General features: G+C 38.5%; 1 pseudogene across 1 annotated transcript; it reads right to left on the bottom strand.

Moving 5' to 3' along the window:
- Positions 1–595: 595 nt before the first annotated feature.
- Positions 596–1460, bottom strand: LOC311186937 (guanine nucleotide-binding protein subunit alpha-12-like; annotated as a pseudogene). The gene is made up of 2 exons: positions 1324–1460; positions 596–1036 (listed from the first exon to the last, which is right to left on the bottom strand). The product of its transcript is annotated as a guanine nucleotide-binding protein subunit alpha-12-like (transcript).
- Between the last annotated feature and the right edge of the window lie 8313 nt (positions 1461–9773).

The following is a 9773-nucleotide window of genomic DNA, read 5'->3' as shown; positions in this document are numbered from 1 at the left end:
GATTTTCAATAGTTTCACTAGTTCCCAGTATTCAGTAGCTAACATCAAATAATTATAATTATTGATACAAAAGACTTATTTTACAGATGGAAAAAAATGTTCCAGTGCAATGACCATGCTCCAGGCCTTCATGTTCCATGGCCTTTTTTTTTTTTTTACGAGTTTGGCATGCAATATATTTTTAAACAGAATAAAAAACATCTGTCAGGTGACTGGACAAGAAAACTGAGAGTATGGACCATCCATGTTAACATCTCAGCATTCTGCAGTTCCCCCCTGATGCGAGCCATGTCTGATAGTGTTTGCTTGTTATGTGTGTACAGTAGAAGCAAGAAGCCTCGATAGAAATCAAGACTAAAGGGAGGACTGAAGAAAGGGATTGGCTTTATATAATTGGCTTTATAAATATAAGTGTAAGTATTCAGTTGCTTCCTTCTCTCTTGGACTGGAGTGCTTTGGCATGGCTGGCTTGAGAATATTCCCAAGCCAGGATCTGAGAAACCCACTGCAAGAACAGGCAAAGTACACACCAGGTATATCTGACCATTGGCCTGGAGGGCAGTGTAAGGATAATAGTAAGGGGCATCCTTTTTCACTACAACATAATATATTTCAGATTCTCCCATAGGATGGTGTCCTTCACAACATGGAACACAAAGAAGATGTTTTCCATGGCTATGGCTATGGTTTAGTGGTGGGAGAGTGGCTTGCGGTAATTCTGTCTCTTCCAGTCAAAACACCAGACCAAGTAATGCTGAACATCCTCCAGCCCAGGCAGGTCACCCTTGAAATCTAAGAAGTTCTTCTTGATGCTGACAGCATCTTGTTGAGGAACAGAATGATGGAAATGTTGAAGAGTTTATTGACTTGATTCAAAGATGTTCATGGACTCCACCATACATTTGTTCTCCATGAGGGCCTCATCATACTCGCTGGAGGAGACCATGAATATGATGGAAGTGATACCATCAAAGCACTGAAATCACTTCTGGCACTGAGACTGCTGTCCACCCACACCCACCATCTTCAAAAGGATCTTTATCTTTTAAAAAAAATAACATTTATTTAATTATTTATACAAGCACTGGTTACAGTCAGAAGCGGGGGAGGGTGAGAGAATTCACCAGAGCCAGAGTAGAGAACAGAACAGGCAGACCGATGAAGTACACTGCTGAGGGGAGCAGCGGGTGGCAGGAGAGATCTGCGCGCCATGTGGGTCCCTCGTCCCAGGGTCGGGGATCAAACCGGCGCTGCAGATGCTGCTAGCAGCTTCGCAACCCAGCGCTCAACCGCTGCGCCACCGGGGAGGCTCTTAAAAGGGACCTTTTAAATAATGGAGTCATGTTCCTCAATTCTCTTGGTGGCTACCCTCACCAGCAATATGTTTTGCTTGCTAGGAAAGTAATTGAGTTGCGGGTCCAGTCCAAATTATCCAGGAAGTACTTCTCAAATTCACCCATTTGGAACTTGCTCCTCTGTGAAAGTGCCGCTGATCCCAGAATTCCTCCAGAGCACACTCAGGACAGATACATACAGCAGGAAGTTGGCGGATCCACAAACCATTGAGAACATCCCAAACTTTTCATTTTCCGAATACTGCAAGGGATACTAAGCTTGTATCAGGTATTAACAGGAGCCCTTGAGCCCTTAAGGATGTTGTCAAAGATGTTGTTACTGAACTCCAACAGTGCCCTCTGGTCAAATTTAGAGAGGCGGATGATGTGTATCTGCTTGAGGAAGGCAGACTTGCCACTCTCATCCTCACCGGGCAGCATGGTCCTGATTAAGCATGATACTGTATGCCACTTGCGGGTCAGCTTCGGCCAGCAGCAGGCAGTGGCAGCCAGCTCAAGGCACGCACCATTTGGGATATGGCCGCTTGGGCCATGGCTACTCACTGTAGCCGGCCACACGCCCTCGACTCAGCCACCGCCAGGTGTGGCGAGCCCTGCTCACACAGTCTGCTCCCGCAGAATACGGCCCTTGCCCCTGCATGACCTTGTCTGCTTCAACAACTTTAACTCGGATCCACTAACAGAAACTTAAAGGATTCCTTTTTGCTAGCAGTACCTCCCTCACTGGTTAGAGTATTTCTTGCAGAGGCACCTGGTGAATTGTATTATGGCTAATGCAGGATGGAGGTTCAGTAGCAAGGGAAGAACAGCACAGGCATGCCAAAGCTCCGTCGGTTGTCCGAGAATTTCAATGCTTTGGTTTGGCTGCTAAACTTACGGAGATATTAGAAGAGATTGCAGAAAGAAAGGGTGCGTTTTTTTTTTGTTCATCACTTTGTAAGGTTAGTGAACCAAGTTGCAGTAAACATGTACAGGCAGCTCTCCTACAGCTATTCAGGACAGTCAGAGTGCTAATCAGCCAATTATGGGGATCCCGAGGAGGAAGTTGTTTATGATATTAAGAAAGCACATTCCAGGGACATTGAGAAGAAATATGTCATAGCATTACCTCACCCTGTGAGACCTGAAGACAATGAATAATCATAGGCATTAGTTCCTAAACTGAGCTTCCAGATATTTTATGGACAATATTCTTTCATTGAATGATCTTGGAGCTCTATTAGGAGAAAAGTAGTCTTAAAGACATCAAGAAAATACAGGTTATAAACTTATTTTAAATCTTGTTTCCAGTTAGCGATATCATGCCTACTAATGGTGTTCACTGTAATAAATTTAATAAAAATGGCAGGTAGGAAGTCATAAGGAAACACTCCGCAATTATAGTTTGTAATATTCACTATACCCTAGGAGAAAAAAAAAAAAAAACTTGCTACAATCTTTTCTTAAATTCTGTGCTTGAGAACCAGTGCTGCACACACACACACACACACACACCCTAAAAAATAAAAGAAAAAAAAATAAAGAAAATGTTCAGAGAGGTTATTAACTGTCCTAAAATATATGTAAAGTAGTACCAGATTACGCTTTTCTGCAGTCCAGTGTTAGCTACAGCCGGACGACCTTGCAGTCTTCCTCCCCAGGAACATTTTGTGACCACCTATTCTATGCCAAGCACTATAGGAGGAAGCTTGCAGATGTTTCTTCCCAACTTATACCTTTTTAATCATGAAAAATTTCAAACTAACAGAAGAGGTGGAAGAATTATATAATCAATACCAACATTCCATCTCTACACATATGCACACATATGTGGGCTTAACTGTATAAGTCAATTGCTGACTTCATGAAACTTAACCCCCAAATAATTTAGCCTATGTCTTTGAAACATTCGTAGTCTCCCATAGAACCTTACGTAATAGCATTATCAAAATCAAGAAAATAAATGTTGATTCAGTGTTAACTAATATATAGTCTACATTCTAATTTTCCTAGTTGTATAAACAAAATCTCATTTCAAATTTCTATTTTCCTTTCAATATGGGAACCCCTCATGGTTTACAAATTGCATTTGTTTATCATGTTCCTTAGTCTCCTTCAATCTAGAATATACTCTGGTGACCTTTTGTGTTGTTTGTTTTGTCTTGTCTTTCATGACATTCATGTTACTGTATAGTTCAGCACAATTGATATATGGAATGTTATAGGTCTTTTCAAAGTAGAATATAGGCAATATTGCTTCTGTTGCTTTAATTAGACAAGGGTATTAGACTGAAATAGCTTGAATGCCTTAGTAACCTAAGCCTGTAATGTTTCAAAATTTAGAAATCAAAACCTAGGGACATCACAGGCAACTATGACTTCTCAAAACAACCACTTATGCAATAATCAATCAAATAATTTCCTTGCTTTGCTTCTGCTTCTTTCCCTATAAAAATCTTTCCCCTAATTCTTCTTAGTATAGTGGTTAGTATTACTATTAGTAATATAGTGGTTAGTATTACTATTATATTTGGCACTGCCAAATATAAATAATTATTTTTTGCAGAGATTATTATATATATATATATATATATATATATATACATCATTCTTCCTTTTTGTACAATGTATGCTTTCTCCTCTCAGGTGTAGTCCCCATAAAACTCCCACCACCAATTCACCAATGCACCATCACCATAGTCTCTTGTGTTCCTCCTTCCACTTTTTTTTTTAAAGATTGATTTATTTATGCATACAAGTGCTGGGGTACAGGTCAGAGATGCAGGGGGTGAGAAGGCCCACCAGAGACAGAGTAGGGAACAGAACAGGCCGACTGACTGAAATACACTGCTGAGGGGAGCAGCGGGCCAGACAGGAGAGGTCTCCTTCGCCACGTGGGTTGCTCCCTGGCCTGCTAGGGATCAAACTTACTTGTGCTGCGGAGGCTGTGGATTGCTTCGTAGTGTGGCACCAGGGAGATCCCTCCCTCCACTGTTTAGATCCCTCTCCCTCCCCATCACCCGCAGAGTGTCTCTGATTAATAGCTACCTATTAATTTTGTTTGTTAATTCATTATATATATTTTTTCCTGATCCCCTATTCAATTCCCTTACATTCCTCCTATAGGGGAAACCATCCAATATTTTTCTTATTCTTTCTGGCTTATTTCACTGAGCATAATCCCTTCCTGGTCCATCCACTATGTTCCACAGTGTATATATACACCATATCTTCTTGATCCAGTCATCCTTTTGGGGCCATTTTGGTTACTTCCATAGCTTACCTACTGGAAATAATGCTGCAATAAACATAGGGGTACAGGTATCCTTTTGAATTAATGTTTTTGTGTCCTAGATTCCTAGGAGTGGAATTGCTGGTTATATGGTAGCTCCATTTTTAGTAGTTTGAGGAACCTCCAAACAGCTTTCCATAGTGGGTGGGCCAGTTTGTATTCCCACCAGCAGTGTAGGAGAGTTCCTCTTTCAACAAATCCTTGCCAACATTTGTTGTTTCCAGTTTTGTTTATTTTTTTTAATATGTGCTATTCTCACTGGTGTCAGGTGGTGTCTCATTGTGGTTTTGATTTGCATTTCCCTAATTACAAGTGATGTTGACCATTTTTTTGTATACCTGTTGGTCATTTGCATTTCCTCTATGGAGAACTGTCTTTTTAGATCTTCAGTCCATTTATGGACTGGATTGTTTACAATGATTTTTTGTTGAGTCTTGTGAGCTCTTTGTAGATCTTTGTGATCAGTCTCTTATCAGTAGTATTGTGTGCAAAAATTTTTCCCAATAAGTAGGGTGTGTCAGGGACCAGCCCCAGTGAGCAGGGTTGAGGAGAGGAATCTGAAAGAATCAAGAAATAAAGAACTAACAGACACAAAACAGTTTAAGAGAAGCGGGACCCAGGGGGTACAAGGCTTCTCAGTCCAAGCACAAGCATCCCAATTGCCCGGTGCAACTCATTTATGTTGAGACAAGCTGCCCCCTCCCTTTTAGGTTATTGACAAGACAATAGTTTATTCTCTTGGGATTCAGCATTAATCTGGTACACATTCACCACCAAGGTTTCTGCATCATCAGGTTGCTTTGTTCCCACACTTGTTTATTCTTCAAACATAGCTTTGCTGATACAGGAAAGGCATCATAGTCTAGACACAGGCCAGTCTTCCTACCCATGTTGACCATCATTTACTCATGACCTTGAGACTTTACTTGCTTCAGCAATTTACACATTCAGGGTCTCCAACAAGGTGTTTCTTTGTTTTGGTTAATGTCTCTTTGACTGTATAGAAGCTTTCTAATTTGATATAGTCCCAGCTGTTCATATTTTCCTTCACTTTCTTTGCTTTGGGGGATGTGTCTTTAAAGATGTTACTGAGATGTATGTCATGTAGTGTTTTCTCTATATTTTCTTGTATATATTTTATTGCCGCAGACCAGCACAGCAGTAGACGATGAGGCCACCTCAGGGTTGAGAGAAGCGTGCAGGGTGGTCAGGGAGTCGGCGAAAGAAATGACAAACAGACACACTTCAAGAGTGAAAATCTGAGTGTAATTTTCTTTAAGTTTGTGACTAGTATATATATGTTTTCTAAAAGCACAGGAATGAATATCAAAGAAATTAGCTTGCTCGCTGGCTCAGTCTATCACTATCAAGGAGGTGATCTACATAACAAGCAATGACCATTATAGAAGAAAGGAGGAAGTTTAGAAAGACAGATAAGGGATTAAAGTTTGTAGTTCTAGAAAGACAGGATAAGATTTTTAGCATTCTTGTAGTGGTTCTTGGTGGTCATTAGTTATCTTTTGATAAGCTTCTGCCTTTTCAGGGAACTTCTGCTGCACTTTCTCTGCTTCAGGCTGTTCTCCCCCCGCGCGCTGGTTGCCCAGCCGGATCTAGGGACCGTGGCGAAAGCCATTCCTAAAGATCACTGCGGGGGGATGTGCAGCAGGTAGGGTTTTGCTGTTCTCCCCCTGCGCGCTGGTTGCCCAGCCGGACCTAGGGACGGTTAGCCCTAAAGGTCACTGCAGGGGGAGGTGCAGCATTTTATGGTTCACGTGTATGTCCAAGTCTTTTATCCATTTTGAGGTGGTTTATGTGCATGGTCTAGCTTCATTTTCTGTATGTAGCAGTCTAGTTTTCCAAGCACATTTATTCAGCAAATAGTCCTTGTTCCATTGCATATTCTTTGCTCCTTTGTCAAAGATTAGTTGTCCATAAATATGCAGGCTTATTTGTGTGTTTTCTATTTGATTCCATTGGTTGTGTATCTGTTTTAAAACTGTAGCACCCTACAGTTTTAATTATTATGGCTTTGTAGTATAGTTTGAAGTCTTGGAGTATGATGCCTCTATTCTCCTTCTTTTTGGTCAGAAGAGCTTTAGCTATTAGAAATTTTTTGTGGTTCCTTATGAATTTCATCAGTATTTGTTCTCTCTTTCAAGAATGTCATTGAAATTTTTATTGGAATAGCGTGGAATCTGTAAATTGCTTTCAGTAGGATGCCCAGTTTTGATCATGTTAATTCCTCCAATCCATGAGCAGGGGATGTCTTTCCATTTCTTTGTGTCTTCTATTTTTTTTAATAAGGTTTTATAATTTTCTTTGTATAGGTCCTTCACCTCTTTTGTTAGGTTTATCCCTAAGTCTTTGATTGCTTTTATTTCAATTATGAAAGGGTTCATTTTCTTTATTTCTTCTTGAGATTGATTATTTGCATATAGGAAAACTACTGATTTTTGAGTGGTGATTTTGTGTCCTGCTACTTTACCAAACTGGTTGATTATTTTGATTAGTTTTTCTGTGGAGTTTTTAGGGTTCTCTATCTATATTATAATATTGCCTGCAAATAGTGATAGTTTTACTTCTTCTTCCCCTGTTTGGAGTCCTTAAATGTCTTTCTCTTGTCTTGTTGCTCTGGCTAGGACTTTCAGTATTATATTGGAAAGCACTGGTCTTAACAGACATCTGTATCTTGGTCCATACCCTAAAGGAAAGGTTTTCAGCGTTTCACCACTGAGAAAGATATTGGCTATGGGTTTATTATATATGGTCTTTATTATGGTATGGGTTTATTGTATATGGCCTTTATTATGTTTATTGTATATGGCCTTTATTCTCTATCCCAACAATGTAAAGGGCAACCATCATAAACAAATGGATGTTGAGCTTTGTTGAATGCTTTATCAGCATGTATTGATAAGATCATATGATTTTTATTTTTCTTTTTGTTAATGTGCTGGATTACTTTAATTGATTTTTGGATGTTGAACCATCCTTGTCTCCCTGGAATAAATCCACTTGATTGTGGTGTATTATACTTTTGATGCATTGTTGGATTCTGTTAACAAGGATTTTATCAAGGATTTTTGCATCAGCATTCATTAGGAAGATTGGCCTGTAGTTTTCCTTTTTTGTGTTGTCCTTGTTCAGTTTTGGTTTTAGTGTAATATTTGCTTCACAAAATGTATTTGGTAGTATTCCTTCTTTCTAAAATTTTTGAGAGTTTGTGTAGGAAAGGGAGTAGTACATATTTGAATGTTTGTTAAAATTCAAACTTTGTGAAGCTACCTGGTCTTGGGCATTTTTTTTTTAATATTTTAGTACTTTTTTTTAACTTTTTTATTTTTGTAAAATTTTATTTTATATAATTTTGCACCATTCTTCATTTTTGTACAATGTATGCTTTCCTTTCTCATCTCAGTTATGGTCCCTGTGAAATTCCTACCACCATTTCACCATAGTCCTTTGTGCTCTTCCCACCCTGTTTTGATCCTACTCCCTTCTCTCCCTCTGCAGAATGTCTCTGGTTTATAGTTGCTCTTGATTTTGATTTTCAATTTATTATAATTACTTATTTTTCCTGATCCATTATTTGGATATTCTATATTCCTCCTATCAACAAAAGTGACATAAACCAAAACAAAGAGACACTCTAATGATTGGGAGAAAATTTTCACACACAATACTATGATAAGGGACTGACCACAAAGATCTACAAAGAGCTGATGAAACACAACAAAATCAAAGTAAGCTACCCAGTCAAAAATTGGGCAGAAGAGCTAAAAAAACACTTCTATAAAAAGGAAATGCAAATGGCCAACAGGCATATGAAAAAATTTTCAACATCACTCCTAACCAGAGAAATGCAAATCAAAACCACAATGAGATTCCACCTCACACCAGTGAGAATGACATATATCAAAACAACTAGCAAAAACAAATGTTGGTGAGGGTGTGGATAAAAAGGAACTCTCCTACACTGCTGGTGGGAATGCAAACAGGCTCAACCAATATGGAAAGCTGTTTGGAGATTCCTCAAACTGCTAAAAATGGAGCTTCCATATGATCCAGCAATTTGCTTCCTAGGTATTTACCCAAAGTACACAAAAACATTAATTCAAAAGGACACCTGCACCCCTATGTTTATTGCAGCCCTATTTCAAATAGATAAACTATGGAACCAAACCAAATGCCCAAAAGTAGATGACTGGATCAAGAATATGTGGTGCATTACACAATGAAATATTACTCAGCAATCAAAAAAGATAAGCTCATGCAATTTGCAGCAACATGGATAGAGCTGGAAGTAATCAGGCTCAGTGAAATAAGCCAGAAAAAAAAAAAAAGAAAAATACCACATTGTTTCACTTGGGCTTTTGTTTTTGGGGAGTGTTTTGATTACTCTTTCAATTTCACTGATTGTAATTGTTCTGTTTAAGTGTTCCATTTCTTCTTTATCTAGCTTTGATGATTACATCTTTCTAGCAATTTGTCCATCTCTTCTATTTTTATGTACGTGTTTGCTTATAAATGTTTATAGTAAGTTCTGATTATTTTTTTGATTCCTAATGAGTCTGTCTGTTGTAATTTCTCTTCTTTCATTTATGATCATACTTATTTGTGTTTTCTCCCATTTTTTTCCTTGCACCTGGCTAGAGGTTTATTTTGTCTATTTTGTTTATTTTCTCCAAAGAACTAACATTTGATTTTGTTGATCATTTGGATTTTTTAATTTCTTTTTTATTTATTTCTGCTTTGACTTTCATTATTTTCTCTCTTCTATGGGCTTTAGGAGTTTTTTGTTGTTCTTTTTCTAGCTCTTTGAGATGTGAGATTAGGTTGTTTCTTTGAGTTCTTTCTTGTTTCTTGATGTGAGCCTGTATTGCTATATATTTTCCTCTTATTACTGATTTTGCTGCATCCCATACATTCTGGAAAGTGGTGTTCTCCTTGTCATTCAATTCAAAGTATTTTTTAATTTCTTCTTTGATCTCCTCATTAGTCCAGTGGTCTTCCAGTAGTGTGAGTTTCAATCTCCATAATGTGGGAGAATTCTTTGCTTTCTTTTCATGATTTATTTCTAGTTTGATGCCTTTACAATCATAGAAGATAGCCAAAATGTTTCTCTTAATGTATCTGTTGATGTTTGT

Source organism: Talpa europaea (assembly GCF_964194135.1).
Source record: "Talpa europaea genome assembly, chromosome: X".
Lineage (NCBI taxonomy): Eukaryota > Metazoa > Chordata > Mammalia > Eulipotyphla > Talpidae > Talpa > Talpa europaea.
The sequence above is the reverse complement of the archived record's forward strand: the minus strand, read 5'-3'. Positions and strand labels throughout refer to the sequence as shown.